This window comes from Scylla paramamosain, unplaced genomic scaffold, assembly GCF_035594125.1.
Source record: "Scylla paramamosain isolate STU-SP2022 unplaced genomic scaffold, ASM3559412v1 Contig17, whole genome shotgun sequence".
Lineage (NCBI taxonomy): Eukaryota > Metazoa > Arthropoda > Malacostraca > Decapoda > Portunidae > Scylla > Scylla paramamosain.
This window is the reverse complement of record NW_026973682.1, coordinates 185,001-207,500: the sequence shown is the minus strand read 5'-3', so window position 1 is coordinate 207,500 and position 22,500 is coordinate 185,001. Positions and strand designations below refer to the sequence as shown.

Here is a 22,500-nt window from a genome sequence, read left to right as displayed (position 1 = left end):
AATGGTTCAAGCTTGACAAAGTTAGATTCAACAAGGAGATAATGAAGAAACTGGTTCTCAGATACTGACAGATGATTGGAATGGAATCAGTACTCAGACTGTTGGCGCCGAGTCAAAATGAAGCTTTAAAAGATTATATACAACACGATCACTGACAGCCAGAAGTTTAGGAAAGTTTTTTGGAAAAGGATCATAGATGGATATAGATAAATAAGTTATTATAAAGAGACTGCTACGTGTAAGCTCTGTGTGGTTACAAACACCTGCTTACTCTTATATTCTGATGTTCTTATCAAGTAAAGCAGCTTTCAGAGTACACTGTGGACGGATAGGGGCCGAGTACCCGACCAGGGATGATCACAGAGGGAGATGACGCTCAATACACACACGTCACAAGACTGTCACTCCGGCACGGAAAAGGAAAGGCAAAGTAGAGGTGCTGTCAGGATGAAGGACAGTAAAAGGGCATTATGGCAGGCAGTCTGTACTACACACTCTAATAACGCAATGGTATGTGATGATTGAGTCCAGGGTTTTGCTTCAGTTTGGAACAACACACGTCACGTCGTCAGAATATTGTCCACAGCACTGCCAAATAATGCTGGCTGACTGATGGGACCAAAACAGTATGGCAAACTTACTATAACCTTGCCTTCTCCCTCGCCCGGGCAGATTCAGAGGAAATTAAGATGTACAGTGAGCAAAATTAACACAGACGCACGTATATACGCCGCTCTGAAGCTTAACTGATGAAGGTACGAAAGTTTAGCAAGTACGGACTAGAAAGTTTAAAGTTTAACTGATAGATGATGATAAGCTAAATGATGGAGATTGAGAAGCTTACAGTACTAAGTGACGATTGGAACATTTAACTAGTGGAGGCTGAGACTAAAATTAATACTTAACTAGTACTAATAATACAAGATAGCCAGAGATATTTACCGTTCAAGCTATGTTCACCTGCCTAACTACCTTTGCTGAGTCATCAGGGAGCTTTAAATGAAGCTTAGACAAATTTATGAATGTAGATTACAGATTTAAATTAGGTAGGCATGTTTAGTACAGAGACTGCCACGTGTTAGGCTAGTCAGGTTATGTTATGTTAGGTTAGGTTAGGCTTTTTTTATAGTTTCCCTTATTTTCTTTTGTTCTTACGTACCTCGATTACACCCGCTTGTTTTATCGTAATGGTGAACGCAGCTTTAACACACAAAACGAGTGAAACGTGTTAGTTATTCATGCCTTCAGCAACAGAGTATTCGTGTTTCTCAAAGAGTAGCGAGTCACGTGATGAGTACAAGTGTAATTTCGCATGCAAGACTCCCTCCCTCCATCCTCTCCGTGTGCTCTCAATGGTCGCTAATTGCTGGGTATCCCTAACAGTGCGTAGCAAAGAGAATTTCACGGCGTGTTTTACTGCGTTTTAAATCAACTATCTCGTAATTGTAATGCTCCGAACCTTGAGCAGCGAATGTGCGTGTTGTTATTATTCTGTTCCTGCTTCCTGAGATCCCGCCCCGACCCGCCCCGCATTGCTCCGTGGACCATATTCTGAAACATTTCTGCGCTGTATCTCCACTGCTTTGAAAAGACTCCAGGTGAAGTGGCACGGGTTTTTAATGATGTTTTTACGAATCTATTGAAAAACTGACAATATTTCAACATTATTAACAGGGGAAACGCTCTTGAAAATCCAGCTAATCATTTCTGTGGCTTTTACAAACAGTCGTGGTGAAGTTACACGTGTTTGTGAGGGTGTTTTCACGATTCTAGTGAGAGATTAACAGGATTTCTACATTTTTCAACATCATGAAAAAATAGATAAAATAAAAATATAAAATTAGCAATTTCTGTTTATTCTTTCTTTCCCTATTTACTTAATCTTTATATTTTCGTCTTCACTGTACGTCCTCCTCTGATTCAATAAAGTGAAACAGAAGCTGGAATCCAAGTGTCAGGGGTCGGTGCCGGGCAAGAGTCCAGGTTATTATATGCATTGTATCCACTGCATATGCTGTTATTCCTTACAACTCCGCTTCAAGTTCATCTCTCCATTTCACTCACTGTCTTCACCTCCACCTCTCCATTTCACTCCCCGTCTACCTCCACCTCCCTATTTCACTACCTGTCTTCTTTATATCTCAATTTCACAACCTGTTTTCTCCTCCACCTCTCCATATCATTCACTTCTGCACCTCCATCTCTAAATTTCACTCTGTCTTCACCTCAACCTCCTTCCTTCAATAGCAAATCTTGTTAGTTATATCAGACAACTACACACTCTGTCAGAATTCAGTAAATCCCTCAAGGGCACAATGGTGGGTTTATATAATTCAGAATTTCGGTCCACCTCGCGTCATGACATATACAAGACAGTGCGTGTTAATGGAAGCTGCTCAGAATTAAGTGGGTGTTTTTGTACTTAAGTGGCCATTGTCTTTATGGTTGTAGTGGCAGATTAACAGAATTTCTACTTTATTAACGAGGAAGTACAAGCAAATTAAGCGCTACAATACGTGAGCGTTTGTTTTACCTAAGTGGTCATTTTTATAACCTTGAATAGGAATGTTTTGCTCAAGTATGTATTTTCTACCTAAGTGGATATTTTTTCATGTAAGTGGGCAGCTAATTTCATCTAAGTGGGCATTTCTTAACTTAGATTAGGTATTTTTAAACCTTTATAATAAAGCCCCTCCTACATAATAAATTAATAGATTGTTCTTTCATGGCCCCCTACCAAAAGGAAAAATAAATAAATAAATAAATAAAAACTGAAAATTCAATGGCAGATACATCACAACCCAGGGCAGTGTCAGTGATCGGAGCATCGCATCCCGGAGCCGCCACCAACCAGCTTTTGATGTCAGTACGAGTCGCTTTTGTATATTAAAATAGCGAGGCTTTGCAGAGCGGCTCCATTAATGTTATATACAGGGTAATCGTACTGCACACACCGCTAATGCCGCTATTACTGAGAGCCAAGGTGAGCCTGGAGCGGGGTGTAATTCTACTGTAGTACGCGCACGCCCCGCCCTCCCGCCCTGCCGTCGAGTCATTCAGGAGTTTTCTTGTATTTACCAAAGGGCAGCAGTTTGGCTCCTTCCGTGAGTCGTCAGCGTGTGTGAGTCAGGACAGTATATCGGGCGTACAATTTACGTTTTAAAAGCATCCCATCATTGTGAATTACCTTAACTTGAAAGCTTGAGGATATTGAAACTACCTCTCTCTCTCTCTCTCTCTCTCTCTCTCTCTCTCTCTCTCTCTCTACACGTGTATACTGTATTATGATAATACACTGTTAACAGGCTGAAGGCAACATGATTAGCCTCGCCTATCTTAATGCTTAACTCAGTAACATCCCGCCCACCCCTCCTCTCTCTCTCTCTCTCTCTCTCTCTCTCTCTCTCTCTCTCTCTCTCTCTCTCTCTCTCTCTCTCTCTCTCTCTCTCTCTCTCAAACAGCTGGGACCAAGAGAATTTTCACGGTATGTTCTTCATTTGTGTTCTTTTGTGTTCGTCGCTAACCTGTCAGAGAGAGAGAGAGAGAGAGAGAGAGAGAGAGAGAGAGAGAGAGAGAGAGAGAGAGAGAGAGAGAGAGAGAGAGAGCCCAGTCTCCCCTTCGTCTGGCTAAACACGGCCTCGCCAGCGACCTCTTCATTTCATGCCAGGTGATTAAAAATTTACACTTGGCCTCCTTTGTCTCTCAGCGCGAGGGACAAAAGCGTAGTATTAATAAGATATTTTAATCGATACACGCCTGCTGTGATCTTTTGTCCGTCACCCAGGCTCATATTCTTCACCACGGCGGCCGCTCTTACCTCTGTGTCAAATTCAAAGGCAGCAGAGATTATTCAGTCGGTTTTCAAGCGAATTTTTGCTTAACTATCACTGCAATTATGAAATCAGCATTGAAAACCTGTATCGCTTCCAATACCGCCAGTTGAGAGTAGTCCAGGTAAGACACCGAAATTTTGAGAATAAGGACCTTCATTAAATGAAGGTCCTTATTAGTGACAAATTTTGTCACTAACAGTAGTATTTTTAAAACGCTTTGTTCTCCCACAAGGATTATTTTCAAAGGACACAGATATTATTCGTTCTGTTCTCGTGGAAGTGGCCAATTTTTTTTAGAATAAGCACCTCTTCAAAGTAGTGGAGGTGCAGCGCGGAAGTGTTTCAGAATAGGGTGGACAGTCTGGCTGCAGGAGTGGCGTAATTCAGCACGCGGTTATTGCATCAGGAGTGTGGCAGCTGACGGGACACACTGACCCTAACGAGACCTGCACTGGCTGGCTGACACTGCGCTATGATCCTTAACTGTAATTAATGGCGCGGCGTGTGTGAAGTGTGGCGTGGCACTGGGCAGGTACTGGTGTGAGATGAGGTGCGGCAAGATGCAGGTGTAAGATGACGTGTGGTACTGGGATAAGCTGTGGTACTGGTTACTGGGGTGGTATACTGGTTTAACACTATTTTGGTTTAACACTATTATGAGGTGCAGCGTGGCACTAATACCGTTTTCCAGTATTAAGGTAGAACCAAACTCAGCCCTGTTTATTCCCCTTAAAAATCCAGGATCGGTGCAGTACATTCCTTTCATGTCACAGCCTCGGCATCCCTTTTTTCAAGCTGTCACCTGCGACCCTCGAAGGACGCGTCAACATTCACTTATTCCTCCTCATTCCCAACTCCATTCCCTTCCTCATACCCTTTTCATCCCCCTTTCCTAGTCTTCCTTTTGCTCATACCCTCTCACTCTCTCCCTCATTCTCTTTCTCTCTCGCTACCTGGCAGCTGAAAATTCTCCATAAAAAGCCACAAACTTCAGTAAAACGTGAAAAACAGAGCTCGTGTTTATTTGCTCGGTTTCCTTTGGCTGGCTGGCTTTGGTGGCCGCCTCGGTGAGGACAAAAGACTTGTATTCAGAGAGGCTTTGCTCTCTCACCACTATTTTCAAATGCCACTAAGATGATCAACTGGGTTCTCATGAGTGTTTCTCCTATTAACAATGTAGAAATCTTGTTAATATGTCAGTAGAACCACAAAAACACCCTTAAAACCCGTGTCACAGTATCATCCCATCACCCATATATTTCACTATTTATTCCTTCCTATCACTCCTTACTCTTTAAACTTCGCCCCCTCCCCCCCCGCCTTCCGTTCTACCTTCCTGCCCCAACACATCCTGTCACACATAGCCTTCCCTCCTCCTCTCCTCACCCTCTTCTTATCCTCCTTAATCCTGCGTCTCTTCTTCCCTCCTATCCCTATTACTTTTTCACCATCTCCTCCATTCCTTATCCCATCTTCTCCCTTCTCGCGTCCTCTCCCTTAACCTAATTCCCCCTCTTCCTCTTTCTCCGTCCCAAACTGATCGCGTCACGAATACAAAAGCGCAAAGGATGAAAAAGATACAGTTTCCTTCTGGCTTTATCAATCAGGCTTTTTCTCCGTGTCTCCTCTCTCGCTCTCACTCTCCCGTTCGTTCGCTGTCTCGCTTGCTCGCCATCTCTCTCGCTCGTTCCCTTTCTCTCTCTCGTTCGCTCTTGTTCGCTCGTTCTCTCTCTCTCTCTCTCTCTCTCTCTCTCTCTCTCTCTCTCTCTCTCTCTCTCTCTCTCTCTCTCTCTACCATCACCACCACCACCACCATCCTCCCCGTGTGCCTGCCTGGAGCCTCTATCGCTATATTGCATCACGAAGGAGGCGTGTGGAGTAAGAAGAGGCTGTGTCACCGGCGATTGATGTACCGAACATTAATAAAGGCGAGGCAGGACCAGACTGATTTGGCTGCGAGATGGATCGTGGCTGCTTGAACAAGAAGACGAGTAGAAGCCACGAGGCAGGAAAGGACGGGAGGTGGGGGAGGAGGGGAAGGAGAGAGACGGGAGGGGTAGGAATGGACTGAATGAAGGGAATGGAGCAGGGAAGAGAGAGGCAGAATAATGAAGGAAGAAGGGATGCAGGAGAAGGAAGGAGTGAAGGAAAGGGAGAAAAGAGGAGGGAGATGGGATGAGAATGGAAGAAGAGAAAGGAGATAGGATGAACAGGGAAAGAGAAGAGAGGGAAAGACAGGGAGGAGGAAGAGGAGAAGGAAGAAGAGGGAAATTTAAGGAAAGACAGAGGACCAAGCAGAGAGGAAATAAATTGAAACAGGCAAGGAATAGCAGGATGAGGAGTAGGAGGAGGAAGAAGAGAAGGAAGAAGAGGAAGAATCAAGGAAGGAGAGAGGAAGCAGAGAGTGATGGATAAGGGAAGAGATGAGAGCAATAGACAGGGATACGTGAGGAGGAGGAGGAGGAAGAGGAGGAGGAGGAGGAGGAGGAGGAGGAGGAGGAGGAGGAGGAGGAGGAGGAGGAGGAGGAGGCAGATGAAAGATGAACAGGTGAGTAATGAAGGGCATGAATAGTTGAGTGAAATATGAGCTGCCTTGAGCTATACATCTGTGTCTTGTGAGCGATCGCACCAAACACTTAATAAGGCTGCGCGGGTGGTGGTGCTTGTGTCCGTCCGTCTGTCTGTCTGTTTAGCTGTCTGTCTTTCTGTTCGTCTATTAATCTACATCATCTTTCTATCTATTTACCAATCTATCTATGTCTGTTTGTCTTTATATGTTAATTAATCTATCTATCTACCTATCTATTGAGAGAGAGAGAGAGAGAGAGAGAGAGAGAGAGAGAGAGAGAGAGAGAGAGAGAGAGAGAGAGAGAGAAAGAGAGGGTACTAAATTACTTCAACACGGGCAAGCCAAAAAGCCTGCAATATTTAACCTTCATTCACTATACGCAGTAGAGAGCAAAGAAAAAAATTGCCTTTCAGAAATTCAGAAATAAGTTTTGCTTCATGAATATTACCTATTTTTAGGACGTGCTGACACACACACACACACACACACACATACACACACACACACACACACACACACACACACACACAAAAAAAAAAAAAAAAACTCAGGGTCCATTTCTGTGTAAAGCGTTCCTACCTACCTTCACACACACACACACACACACACACACACACACACACACACACACAAGCTTTTTCCCCCGTCACTAAATAGCAGACTGCCTTCATTCAGCTGACAAAACTGTCTTCGCCCGGTAAAAGTCGCTCTTAACACCGTAATAGCGAGATTCTTTGCTCTGCTTACATTAAAGCGGCACAGCCACCACCCAATAGCGCCCACCTGCCGCCTTTCACTTGGACTGGCGTTTCTTTCCACTCATATATCAAACACTCGGAGGGGAGGGACAGTGGCTGGGAGTGGCAGGGGAGTGGCTGAGAGAACGGGCGAAAATCCCTTGATTATGGCTGGAAATTTTTGCCCTTTAATATTCCCGGCGGTGGATGTCAGTGCGTATAGTGGCGATTAATTAGTCACCGCCACGGCTACCACCACCACCACCACCACCACCACCACCACTAGGGAGGGTCTCTTTCTTTTTGTTTGCTTTATCTTCTTTACGTAGCGAGATGCAGATACGGGAGCAATGGTGGATGGGTGGATGCATGGGTGGGTGGGTGGGTGGGTAAGTAGACTGGTAGGTGGTTACATAAATAGATAGAGTGATTGATCGACTGAATGAGATAAAAAGATAAATAGGTAGATAGATAGATAGATAAAATAGAAAGATAGATAGATAGATAGATAGAATGACTGATTAAATGATTGATAAACAGATATAAAGTGGGATAGATAGATAGATAGATAGATAGATAGATAGACACAGATAAACAGATTAATCAAGAAACAGAAAGCGACAGACACACAAATATTATCTCCATATACAGAACGAAACAGACTGTTACTACCACCACTACTACCACTACTACTACTACTACTACCACTGCTGTCTCTATGGCTGTCTACGACCGTCACCTTTTGCACCCCCTCAAAAAAGGTAATTTCCCCTGCCTGTTAACCCTCTGACCTGCTAGTTTCCTTCCACATTCCCAAGTTTCCCTTCTATTCCCCTCGATTTCCCAGCGTCACTTGAACCACTGAGGAACTTTGCTATCCTGCTCGTCCTCTTTCCTTTCCTTCACTTCTTCACCGTTAAGGCGCCTTCACGTATCTTTTTTTTTTCCTTCCTTTTTCTGTTTCCCTTTCAGTTCGTCTTCATTCTCGTCTTTTTCCCTCTTATTCCTTTTCGTCTTTCCCTTATTTCTTCTCCGCTTTTTCGCTTATCTTCCTCTGTCTTTCCTTTTCCTAATCTTTATGTGCTTGGTGATCAATCTTGCCCTTCCCTTTTCCTTGTTTTCTTCAATAATATCCTTCCGTCATTTTCCTTTTTCTTAATTTCTCTAAGTATTTTGTATTTTACATTGCTGTCCATTCTTTTCTTTCTCTTTTTCTTTTTTCTTCTATTATTTTCTTTATTCCTTCTTTCTTCTACACTTCTATCCTTTCCTTCTTTCCTCTCCTTCTCTCCTTCCTTTCTTTTCCTTCGTTTCTCTGCCAGCAAGGCGTATTTTCCAGTTTTCCTTCCTTTTCATATTTTATTCGTTCAATCTCAGTTCCATTCCTCCATTTCTCGTCTTTTCTTTCATCTTTTTCTGTGTTCGATTTTTGATTCTCATTTCTGGTTCGCTTTCTCTTCGTTTCTCTTCTCTTTATCATTATTTGTCTTTCCCTTCTTTTACTTTCTACATCTCTTTTACTTCCTTCACTTCATTGTTTGTTTCTCTTTTCCTGCTTTTCTGTCTTTGATATTTCACATTGCCAGTTATGCATCATTTCCTTTCTCTTGTCTTTTTATTGTGTTTTTCTTTTTTTTCTTTTGTTTTCTTATTCCTTCCACATTCCTTCCGTCTCTCTCTCTGTTTCTCCTTTAACTTCTTTTTTTCCTGCCTTCCTTTTCTGCTTTTCTCTCCTTGACATTTCACACTGTCAGTTACTTCTCGTTTTCTTCTCCCTTCCCTTCTCTGTTTTCTTTATTTTTTCTTTCATTTCTTATTCCTTCTTCATCCCTTTCATTTCCCTCCATCTCCCCTTTTTCTTTCTTTTATTTTTGTCTTAATTTTTGTTCTTTTTTTTCATTCATTTCTAACTCTTCTGTTTCTTTTCTCTCTCCCTTCCTTCCTTTGTTTTCCTTCCCTTTCCTTTTGTCTTCTTTATATTTTCTTTCGTCTTTGTCTCTATGTTTTCGGCTTTACTCGTGCACACAGTAATGGAGAACATGGAAGACGAGGAGGAGGAGGAGGAGGAGGAGGAGGAGGAGGAGGAGGCTTATTCTCACTTATTCTTTCCTATCCACAGCCAATCTCACTGTATTAATCTCTCAACTCAATCTTACTTTCCATTAAACTCATTCACGCTTACCCTCACTCTCTCACTCACTCAAATTTAGCTTAATTCAACTCACACGCTCATGATATTGCGGATCCTTTGTTTTAAAACGCGGATTCGAATAGTAATGCGGATATCCGATATATCACTAACACAAACACACACACACACACACATAACCGTTCATTTCCCACCCAGCGCAGTACACATTAACGCACCTTTACATAATAATGCATTCCTACGTCACACAACATACTATTCACAACAGTAACTAATAAGCTCTCGACTCCCAGGAATACTGTCAACAATTTGCTTTCTCCTTCATTAACAAAATGCTATGGTGTAAGTTTATCCTACAATTTTCATCGACATCACTGACACGAAAAGGAATGGTCAGGTAAAATCATCTAAGCTTTCCCGCATGAGGTAATAAATGTCACAGTCATTAGCATTTCAAAGGTTAAGCGCAAGGGTTTTAAATATTCATTGTTTGGTGACCCTCTGGTATCAATTAACAGTACATTTCTGAGGTTCTTCGATGACATTTGTTAGTCAGTGTATGTACATCATTTTGTATATATATATATATATATATATATATATATATATATATATATATATATATATATATATATATATATATATATATATATATATATATATATATATATATATATATATATATATATATATATATATATTTTTTTTTTTTTTTTTTTTTTTTTTTTTTCATCTACTGTATAGGAAAGAAATACTTATTCATTTACTTCTGTTATATGAGTAAGCCGAAGACAAAAATATTAGGCATTATAAGGACATAATTTCTAACATGCACCTTTCTACCATCTAACGTCCCAGACACAAATGCATGGACGGTGATGATGAGTGGAAATAAGTGGGAGGGTATCGTACAAATATCGCCAGGTGTAAGCCTGATGGTTTCTTGCAGCTTCCTTTACGTACGTTCTTATGTCCTTATGTTCTTAATTTTACCTACACGTTCTTCAGTCACCCACATGTACATATTACTACACCACCTCACCTAGACACCAACTCATTTCACTTCTATGCTCTATCACTCACACAAACCTTCTCTAACATATCCTTTTAATATCTACCGCTCTAGCATCTGCCAAATCTTATCTAACACATTCTTCTCATGTCCTAAATCTTCACCATCACCTACAGTGTGTGTGTGTGTGTGTGTGTGTGTGTGTGTGTGTGTGTGTGTGTGTGTGTGTGTGTGTGTGTGTGTGTGTGAGGGCATTACGCACACTCACTCAAACACACGCTCATTTCACCTGCACACCTTATCACACACAAACAGACCCATCCTCAACAGACGCCTCTCCCCTCTTCATTTTTTTTTTTCTTTCCAGCATCTTTCGTATTCCAGTCATCGGTCTCCTGGAGGCATTCACCCGCCCATCCCAGCTCTCTCATCCCAGCACTCCTAGCTTCCTCTCCCAGCTATCCCAGTCTCCTCTCCCAGCCCCTTCATCTTGACATCTGCCCTTTCCAAGCCTCTGCAATTCACGGAGGCAAAAATACAGTGGGAGAAAAACGCGGATCTACTTCAGGTCTTCTTTGTTACAATTTGGCCAGGTGCGGTTGAAACATTTCCTTTGTGTCTCGTCTTCTTCCGCGCGAGTCTGCACTGGTTGCCAAAGCAGAGCCGTCTTTTTCTTTCCTTCCTTTCTTTCAATTTTTATGGGGTGGTATGGCGGTTCTCGTCTCTCTCCCTCGCTCTCGTTTTTTATCTCTTTCTACACACAAATCGAAGGATGTATAATTAGTATTAAAATTTTGTAGTAATAACAGCACTATCATCAGCAGCAGTACACCCTTTATGTTTCGGGTGGCAGGTTCCACGGCTTCTTACCACGACTGTACCTCACCTATTTCCTTTCGCCCCTGTACATAATAAACACTCCCGCACTGCCGCCTCGTCTCCTTACCAGCTGAGCCAAGCGAGCTAATAACTGCACCTTTCCTTCCTCGTAAACACTTGATGATGCTGAGTGTTGGAGAGTATGAGATCAGGTACCTTTAATTAGTGGGATCTGTCTGCGTATCAGTTTCACGCGAGAGATTAGATTTTTTTTTTTTTATTCGCTGTTTATCTCAATGTGTAACTCTACGTCTTGTCATCTGACTGACACTTTTAGGATTTGACATTTTTAATAGGACTTTTTTCCACCAGTTTCCGTTGTCCTTGGCCAAAAAAGTATTTACATTAAAAAAAAAAATAGTAAAAAAAATCGTGAGGACGTGAATGATATTTAGCTTTACCGAACACGAAATCACACAACAAAATACAAACCACTGTACACATAAATCTGGAGCTAAAAGTTCATTATTGGCTAAGCATCTCACTTTGTAGCTGCGCGTGTCCGTCCCGGCAAGCAGCGATATTGAACGTTACAAAGCATGAAATCAAAGGCCCTTAATTGCTGAGATCCATCTAGGTATTCATTACACGTCACGACTCAAGGTTCATGGCTCCAAATTTCTTTCTTCATAACTGCATTTTTTCTTCCATGTAAACACCTTATAATACTGAGCGGCGTAGAGTATGAATTCAAATACTCTCTATTGAAATGCATCTGTGTATTTATTCCACGTTAGGGACTATAAAACTGACTATAAAATATCAAACGAGACCCATTTACTTAATAAACACCCCCATCTACGTATTAATTAAACTTTACAAATATGAACTATTAATACCTCCTTCCTCACTTCACAGCTCCGCGTGTTCTTCCTGGTAAACAAGTCGTTATAAAGAACGAAAGAAAACCCCATCAATTAACAGAATCCATCCACGTATTAATTTAAGAATTATCACGCAAAATAAAGCAAATACACTTATTAATTTCACGTTACTAAGTTAAAGTATCAGCATTCTCTTATTTTGTACTAGTTCCGTGCGTTATTCCTCGTAAACCAGACTCTTTATAATCAAGCAAGCTCCATTCAACTAATAAATACCTATCTTCGTATTAACTTCACGTTACTACGTTAAACTATCAACATTCTCTCATTTCAAACTAGTTTCGTGCGTTATTCCTCGTAAATAAGACTCGTTACAAAGAATGAAAGAAGATCCGCTCATTTAACCTAATCCATCCACTTATTAATGTCACGTCAAGGTCTCAAGGTCTGCTACTATCCTCTCCAGCGTACCGGCAAACATTCCTCCTCGTACACAGCACCCGGGCATTGGTGAGTGCTGTAAAAGTCCTTCTGAAACTACCGGCACATTTTATTACTCTCATTTCACGCGCGGCTGACAAGGGGACTTTCATTTCTCGTGTGTGAAGAACTCTTAGTGTGAGAAGTGACAGGGAATAACTGGCAGGGCTGATGAGAAAAGAGAGAAATTATTACTTAAGGGGAGCAGTGTTCATTTTTTTCTTTCTTGTAGGTGTTTATAGATTTCATACACTCCGTTTAGCGCAATAGATTCTAGGGTAGACACTTTCTTTTTACCCCCTTCTTCCTTGTAGATGTTTATAGTCATGCATTGCTCTTAGTGGTGTGAAAAGGTTTGAAGACACTGCCTGCGATTCAAGTAAAGTGACACGCACGTTATATTGAATTCCAGTGACCTTTATAGCAGCAGGCCTTTCTGACAGCCGCGCCCATGTATTCTCACTCACCTTTGCGTAATTAATAGAGAGGTGTCGGTTTGGTTTTACGGTCGGTGGCATTTCGTTGGGTTTAAGGCACAAACACGTAATGTCACTGTTATTGACATTCCTAAATTTACAGATATTTGTGGCTACTGACTGTTGAACTTTATTTACTTTGTACCACCAAGGTAAAAATACTTTGCTTCCCCTGTGATATTTTCTTGTTCTTTACCTCTTCTTCTTTTGCCATTTCCTAAATACCAGAAATTGACGTCTAGTTAAAGTCTTCAGTTATTTATGTCAGCTGTTTACTTCCACCTCTTTTCTCCTTTTATCTTATTTTTTTGTAACTACATTATAAATCTTTTTCCCTTTAGATAAGCTTGTTTCTTGCTTTTTCTTGCTTCACTTTTTTGTAACTGGTTGAAAAAGTACCGGTCTTTAGTTATTCCCGTCTATTGTAGATCTAATTTCTTCCCCATTCTTTGCATCTCTACCCTCTTTCCTTCAGTTACGTCTGTCAATCACGTCTTCTTTTGTTGCTCCACTTCTTTGCATCTCCTTCAAAGTGTATCTCTCCTTCATTTATTTCTCCTCATTGCATTTTTTTTTTTTTTTTGGTTTCTCTTATTCTTTGCACTTTAAGTCCAGCTCTCCTCCATCTACTCCTGTCAATTACATCTTTTTCTCTCATTCTTTACACCGCTATCAAAGGTCGTCTCTTTCCCAGTTATTTCAATCAATTCTATCTTTTCTCTTTCTCTTATTCTTTGTAACTCATCTTCAAGTCCATCTCTCCTTCATTTCACCAGGTCAATTACTTTTTTGTCTCATTCTTTGCACCTATCATTTCAGAGAGAGAGAGAGAGAGAGAGAGAGAGAGAGAGAGAGAGAGAGAGAGAGAGAGAGAGAGAGAGAGAGAGAGAGAAACCCGAACACCACAAGTACTTACACCACAATCAGAAGAAAATTGGACCAATCACTAGTGACGATGCTAGTGCTATTGATGATGGTGATGGTGGTGGTGGTGGTGGTGGTGGCGGTGACAGATCCATGTTATCTCGTGCACCAACCAGTGAAGTCATACAGCGGCCCAATTAGCGGAGAATAATCCTATTACTCACCCAACCAATTACGACTAAGGCTAGGAGTCATTGGATCATTAGCGCCAAACAATGGGAGACCCGACAAAGTTGAAGCCGTTCCCTCTACCCTGCGTCCCCAGCACAAGCGCCGCCACCTGCTGACGACGATTCCTGTGAGGTGCGGCAAATACTTGACAGCTTTTGTGCATTTCATTTGATTCCTTTGTCGAGGCTGAGGGAAGTGGGGGAGAGAGGGAGGGAAGGAAAGGGGAATCAGGAGAGAAGGAGAGAGGGAAGGAAGAGAGAGAGAGAGAGAGAGAGAGAGAGAGAGAGAGAGAGAGAGAGAGAGAGAGAGAGAGAGAGAGAGAGAGTCAAGATTAGAACGAAAGAAAGAACACAAGAAAATAAGGGGAGGCTACAAGAAGCCATCAAGCCTACACGTGGCAGTCCCTGTATGAAGCAAACCAATCTTTTTAAGCCTATCATCCCCAAAGTAATAAAGATTGAAGGTTAGAAAGCATTTAAAGTAACACTGACACACCGCACCATTGATATTGGATGTATTAGCCAGGTTATGTAACGTCAGAATAGATAACAAAAGACTCTGAGTTGATAATTACGAAGTCTAACAATAATACACCGCATTTTTAATAGTGGAGTTACTAGTTACTATATTTGGTTAGATCAAGTTAAGACAACCGAAGACTGAGGGTTAAGAAGTGGTAAGCCTAACTCTGACAGTTCCGCAGCTTTAACCTTGAGCTATTGGGCGGCGGGTGAGACAGGCTTGGTGATGTATTAAGCGGCGCAGCGAGCGATGATCTCCTTTACGAGGGAATAAAACCATCAGGCGGGACGTTTAGTGAAAACCTTCATTCCGTAAACAGTAACTCGGCGGCTGGCTGTCGGATCAGGGCGGAGGAGTTAACCTCTCGCTGTATAACTGTTGTGTTGGGGCTTCGCAGGGATGTGTTAAGATGTACTGGATATATTTAGCGTATCTCTGTAATGAATATGTTTAGAGCATTCCTGTAGTAGTAGTAGTAATAGTAGTAGTAGTAGTAGTAGTAGTAGTAGTAGTAGTAGTAGTAGTAGTAGTAGTAGTAGTAGTAGTAGTAGTAGTAGTAGTAGTGTAAGAAGAACAGAAAAAAAAGGAGTAGCAAGATTCATTGTTTGATAAAAAGGAGTAGCAAGATTCATTGTTTGATAGAGGCCTCAACTAACAGGAGCCAAGACCAGGAGTGATACCGCCCAATGAGTGTGGCGGGAAACCAGTGTGTGTTTCCCAATAGTAATTACCAGGCGGGAAATATTCTCTAATATACTGAGTCCATATTTTACTTCTCTGGCCAACATAATGTGCTGGAGGTGTATGAATTTGAACATTTCGAAATTTGCGTTCCTGTTTCGGATTCAGATCTTAACATTAATTAGTCACTGTAAGAAATGTTTATGCCAGTTACGTATTAATGTTTCAGTACACGTCATGCTATTATCAATATGAACACATGTGTTAGCAATACTAATTTGAGCTCCAAGTTAACACACTGATACAGAAACCATTATTCTGCAACGCTTTCTCTTACCACGACTATTTTCAAAGGCCACAAAGATGATTAGCAGCTTCCCAAGAGTGTTCCTCGTGTCAGTAATGTAATTTTGTTAATCTGTCACTAGTATTATATAAACCACTCTTAAAAACCAATGTAACCACGACGATTATTTTCAAAGACCATAGAGATGATTACCTGGTTCCCAAGAGTTTCTCGTGTCAGTAATGCAGAAATCTTGTTAATCTGTCACTAATACCATAAAACACTCTTAAAAATCTAAGTAATTTCATCACGACTATTTTCAAAGGCTACAAAGATGATTAGCTGGATTATGAAGCGTTTCTTCTGTTAATAGTGTGGAAATTTTGTTAATATGTTACTATGACCACTCTAAAAAGCTCATATAAATTCGTCTATGTAGAGTCACTTGAAAGCAGTGGAGATGTGGCGTAGAAGAGTTTGCAAATATGGTCCTTAGAAGGAACATCATTGCCATTTAACAATACTCGGCTCATTAATAGTAAATAAGAATACCTATTACTACACCTGGCAATGACACCTTCACTTCATTTTCAGACTCACGAATAATTGCAAACAATGAATAAAGAATAAACTCAAATGAAGTTTCGATCTCCTCAATAATTACTACATTAGCTTGAGAAAAGTCTGTGTTTATAATTAGCACCGTCAAATATGATCATAAAGAAAAAATAAAAATTTGGTTCAACACATCGACAGTTCAGTGATCGATATAGTTCTTACTTTAGCTAAAATAAAAGAAAAAATAATACCCGTAATCCTTTGTGACCAGCTAGCAATGGTCCTAGTATGTGACACGCAGATTTGATCATGCATGTACACACAAAGTTAAATAAGTTAAAGCACCGGATGGAAGTTAAATGAACCCTTTTATTGTTTAATGTCTTTTATGTCTATTTTTTCACATTCACGAATACTTTTTAAACACTAATTGTCGTGCTTCAGACTCTTAAATAGCTTTGTAGCCTCGAAAAAAAAAAAAAAAATTAACCTTCCATTCTCTCTTCTCTGTGCGTCCTTGAGAATTACTTCCACCAGGAATGTTAACAAAAGCAACACAGCAACGAAAGGGTTAATGCACAAAATAATTCGATGAACACACAAACCTTAACAATGACATCTGTACTCAGGAAGGAGCGTAAGGAGCGTGGCTGGCGGGGAGTGTCACACCTCTGTTCCGTTCCTTCCTCTTGCCTCTAAAAGAAAAAAAGGAAAAAAAAAATATTGTGAAAAAAATAATTTGTAAAAAAAAAAAATACTTGCAGGTAAGATAAGTGCTAAAATAGAAATGAAATTGAAATTGAAAAAAAAACTCCCAGACTACCGGAATATAAAATTAATTGATTCTAGGTGATTTGTAATACAGATTTTATCATTAAAAGAAATTAGCTTCAACGATCAGGTCAATGTTCTTATACTCTACTTTTTGTGAAGAGAGAAACATTTTCTTATTATACTATTCATGATGATGATGATGATAATAATAATAATAATAATAATAATAATAATAATAATAATAATAATAATAATGATAATAATAATAATGTTAACAACAACAACAACAACAACAACAATGAACAATAATAATACGTAATAATAATAATAGTAGCAGTAGCAGTGGCAGCAGTAATAGTAGTAGTAATAGAAACAACAACACCAACAAGAACAGCAACAGCAACAGCAATATAAATCAATAAATAAACAAATAAATTAATAAATAAATAGACAGTGCAAGCAATAACAACACGTGCATCCCCAGTGACCCCAGACACTCTGTGAAATGCGGCATCTCATTTCAGGCCAATCTTCCGCAGCTCCCGCCACGTGTCCTGCTCGGCTCTTGCGTGTTGTCCAGTGTCATGTGAAAATAGGAAACTAGGTAATAAGAGCCGAAATTGTTCGCTCTCTCCAGTAAAGGAATGGGAAAGTTGCGAAAACTTGAGAATAAAGACTGTCTCAGGAGTATGGTTAAATGTTGTACAGTGTTATATGAAAAACGATAAGTGATAAGTGAAAACTGTACCCTCTCTCGAGTAAAGAAATTGAGAAGTTCTGGAAAACTGAGAAAAGTGTTTAACGAATATTAAAAAGTTTTCAAATACTATTGTTATGTGAAAAGGTAAAATTGATAAGAAAGTTTGAATTGCACGTTCTCTCCAATAAAGAAACTGAAAAGTTGTGAAAAGTTGTGAAAAATTGAGAAAAGTGTTTCGAGAACATTGTTTGAAATGTTCAAGAAAATACTATACCAGTGCATTAGTCGCACAACATAATACAATGCTCCATAAGAAATATTTGGTAAGAAAGTTGAAATCAAATGCTCACTCGAGTAAATAAATTCACGAAGTTAAGAAAAGTTAACGACAAAAATTGTCAAAGAATATTAAAGGAGTTTTTTGAAAAGAGTATAGCAATTAAAACAAACTGTGGGATGAAAAAATCTTAACAATAAAGTTGAAATTGAAAGCTCAGTCGAGTAAATAGATTCATAAAGTTTATGAAGATTGAGAAGTATGATCTTAAAAATAATGTTAAAAGTTTTCCTGAAAATAAATAAATTATTTCGAACGTTTCCATATAGACTGCTGTTAAAAGGTGGTAACAAACAACAACAACAACAACAACAACAACAACAACAACAACAACAACAACAACAACAACAACAACACTCAAAGGAAGAAGAAGAACAAGAACAAGAACAAGAACAAGAACAAGAAGAACAAGAACAAGAAGAACAAGAAGAACAAGAAGAACAAGAAGAAATTATGATAATGATCATGATGGAGAATAAAGGAAATGATAAGTAGGAGGGGGAGGACAAGGAAGAGAACAAGGAGGAGGAGGAGGAGGAGGAGGAGCAGGAGATTCCATGACAAAATTCATCTTTTTTCTCCCATTATAATTTTCTACCTGTGTTTGGAGTTTTTAGATTGACAAATCATGACATTAATTAAAAGTTAATATTTGTAATTTACGTCCCAGATTTTCTTCGTAACTTTTAAGTCTTTGCTATTATGACAACAATGAATTACCTATTAGACTGCAACGTCTCTCATCTACGATTACACTTGATTAGAAACAATTGATGGATCAGGGAACGCTAATTGATTGAGTTACGGCGCCACAACAACAGGTTCATATGTCGCTGGATGGGATTACGAAACGCCATCTCTCTCAACTAACCGCCATGAGTCAGACTCGAGCAACCTTCACCTCACACCACGAGCCGTCCAGTGCACCAGAGCCAGCCAGGCAGCGGTGGTGCGTCTGTCGAGGACTTAGCACAGTCGGGGTGCAAGTGGTGGGCGGCTCTGTGGGACGCTGTGTTAAGTCGAGGACAAAATGAACGGCGTCACTTTCTTGTCTGCAACGAGGACACGAGTTATGGAGGACACGAGATATGGAGGAAGCAAGGCAGGGAGGAAAGCAAGGAAAACAAGGTGTGCGGGAAACGAAACATGAAAATATATTTCAAAACCCTAATAAGTTCCAGTAAACCTGTTAAACTGTTTCTATAATTGTGGAGACACCTCTCAAACGCACACTAACCCCTGCAAGAATCGTGTAAGCCCCAACAATTTCCGCTAAAACCAGTCATACTTTCCCCCAGAATCATGAAAACATTTTTGAAACCCTAACAACTCCCGCTAAAACCTGTAAAAACAGACTAAAGATTAGACACATATCACTTCCATTATAGCGTGTTAAACTACCACTAGAATCATGAAAGCAACCTGCAAAAACTACAAAAAAAACCAGCAGGAATCATGAAAATCCCAACAACTTCCACTAAATGTTGGCAAACTCTCCCAGGCACCATGAAAACATCTTTAAAAACACTACCTTCCACAACAGCCTGTTAAACATAGTGGAGCAACACGCCAATTCAGAGACAATGTAGTCTGCGAGTGTTGCATGGATGTTACGGCGTCCCGTGTTACCCAGAGGACCTCAGCGCTCACCAATTAGCTAAGTGAGGAACACATGACGTCACTCAAGCTTAACAAGACGTAAAGCGCGCCAGGAATGAAAGCCAAGTATCGTTCACGCTGGAGGAAGGAAGCGAAATAGCGTAATCATGATGTTATAAATTCCGCTAAACCCATTTGATGAACACTCTCATTTTCGCCCAATAGCACAGCAAGTCCCATAAACTTCAAAGCGAGGACCCAAAATATGCCTCTAATTATCCCTTTAAATGTGTCAAAGGCCCTGGTGTATTTTTAGCACGCGCATTGCTGGGGTATTTCAAACACGCAACGGGTTACACCAGTGAACCATATTCTGAAGCGCTTCTACGCCACACCATGACTACTTCCAGAAGGCTTTAGTTGAAGTTACATGGATTTTTAAAGATATTTTTTTTCCAGTTCTAGTGACATTAACAAGATTTCTACATTATTAATAGGAGAAACACTCTTGAAAACAGGACTAATCTTCTCTGTGAGCTTTGAAAAATAGTCATAGTAAGAAAGCAAAACGTTTCAGAATAGAGACCAATGAGTGGCGTGGAGTGAAAACTGATTAGTGTTGGTGGAGCGATTCCCGCGTTGCCTGACCTGAAGAATGTTGCGTGCTGGGAGGCTGAGGACGGAGGTCAGGCGTCAGTCAATTGCGGCACCGTTGAAGGAGCGAAGCGATGTACAACTGCTACCGTTAATGTTGCTGTTTCTGTTACTACTATTAGTACTGCTTCTGCGGGGAGTAAAGGTGTCATGTTGAAGTTATTCTTGGTTTCTATTCTATATAATATAATCTTTCTCACTTTAGGACGTATCTACTTAGTCTATTTCTGCCTTTCATTTCCAATTTGTTCATAAAATGCCTCCTTCTGAATTCTTATCCAAAATACGGAAACTCTATTGAGTGTACAGAAAGAAGAAAAGTAGTAATTAGTGTGTGTGTGTGTGTGTGTGTGTGTGTGTGTGTGTGTGTGTGTGTGTGTGTGTGTGTGTGTGTCAATGGGCTTTCCTTACTGGGTCTTGGTCATCTTTTTGCAGGGATCTTGGGGAAACCTTTGCGCTGCAGGAGGCGCAGCCATGATATCGGGAAGAAGAAAACAGCGGGAAGAAAACTGCTGTGATGACGAAGGATAGAGAAAGGAGAGAAGAGGGAGAAGAGAGGGACGGTAATAGAAAAGGAAAGATTAACTTGATAAAAATTGAAAGAATAAATAAACATATAAATAGAAAGCAAAGAAAGTATGACGACAGTCTCTTAACAAACTGACGAATACTAATCATACTTTGACGGAACTTAGTTTATTCAGGCACTAGTAATTTTTGTCACTATGATCAAGTAACGAAAGTGGATAATAAAGGCACTTGCAGAGAGAGAGAGAGAGAGAGAGAGAGAGAGAGAGAGAGAGAGAGAGAGAGAGAGAGAGAGAGAGAGAGAGAGTGTGTGTGTGTGTGTGTGTGTGTGTGTGTGTAAGAAAACGAGAGCCTGGCAACAAACCATATGCATAATATCTATTATGCATTTTCTTAAGTTCTTCCACTTTGGGTAGTTTTTCAAAATGCATTCTGTCATCACCTTTGACGTGACCTGATTTGCACCCACGCACGATACAAACTGTTGGCATTTTTGCATAACTCACAAAATTACCGCAGCCTTCCCGACCACAACAGAAAACGAGGCTCCGTTCCACTGGGCGGCAGGGTGACTACGTGTTTGACTGGAGAGTTTCGAGCGGCAGAAGCTTTGGTCTAGATTACCTATGACGTCAGGCAAAGACCGAGACCCAGTTAGGCTCCCCTCCGTGCGCTTTGAAAATACCTTCCTCGCTTTACCTAGCATACAACACTACCACATTACTTCGCGTATGAGCTGAGTTTGTCATCCTCAACAACAACAACAACAACAACAACAACTACAGCTACCACCACCACACCATCAAAATTACCTCCAGAAACCACCACCACAAGCAATGACATCAAATACCACCACTACCACCACCATCCCGGCTATCACACGTGTTATCCTTCCAGTCGACCACAAGCTAAATGGTGCGAGCCGCGTGCCTTTCCTTGCGTGATTAATAAACGTGACGATGATGACTCGCAGTGAAGGAGACTTGCCCGTCGCTTCCCCAGCTGATCGAACCTTCCCACACACACACACACACACACACACACTGACAGATGATGGATGCTCCTCCGTGTCAAGTATTTATTAATTGTGTACAGAAGGACATTGATACGTGTTTGAGTGTTGGATGGGTTTTGGGCTGCAGAAGTAATGTAAAGGATTTTGTATCTAGGTTTGCTTGTTTTTTTCATTCCTTTTTTCACTATGTGTGTAAAAAATAATACTAACTGACGGTTTGTTTGCAGGCGGAGTTGTAACATAAATGACATCGTATCTACGTTTGTCCGGTATTTCTTTCTTTATTTTTCACGTGTGTGTGTGTGTGTGTGTGTGTGTGTGTGTGTGTGTGTGTGTGTGTGTCCGTGCGAGTATACATACATACACAGCACCATCCTGCACGCGTGTAGATGCATGCACGTACAAGTATGCACATGAATCCCAGCAAGTGTGCATTCCCGACTAGTTCATCACTCACTGAAACATTCATGCTCCTTTGTTCGCCTGGACGCTGCTGGGGGGATAGTGGGGGCGGTGGGCTCCCTGGACCGGATGCGGCAGGTGATGCATCGCGGCGGTGCCTTAATGGGTTGTTTAGCGCGACGAGCAGATCCCCCCAACCCCCGCCAAGCAATGCAGGGCCTCCCAATCTGCCCGGGACAAAGGCACCATTGCAGTCTTGTCTCGCTTTATGATGGTGGGAGTAATGGATGGCCGGCGTGTTTGACTGAAGAGCTGCTGGGATGTGCCTTGCTGTGAGTCTTGGGTATGGAAGGAGATAATTTATGTTGCTTCTTTTCTGTAATGTGTTCA

The 22,500-nt window shown here is 40.9% G+C and overlaps 1 long non-coding RNA gene across 3 annotated transcripts in view; it reads right to left on the bottom strand.

The window, feature by feature from the left end:
* The window catches only part of LOC135097330 (uncharacterized), a 28,451-nt gene that overhangs the window by 2,421 nt on the left and 3,530 nt on the right, over positions 1–22,500 (bottom strand). Inside the window, exons 2-3 of one of the 3 annotated variants that reach the window (XR_010265606.1) lie at positions 22,166–22,337; positions 16,707–16,796 (exon numbers count right to left, since the gene is read on the bottom strand). This is a non-coding gene — a long non-coding RNA (uncharacterized LOC135097330). Of the gene's footprint in view, positions 1–16,706; positions 16,797–20,159; positions 20,296–22,165; positions 22,338–22,500 lie in introns of all 3 variants that reach the window. The other 2 variants (XR_010265605.1, XR_010265607.1) reach the window with 2 other exon arrangements.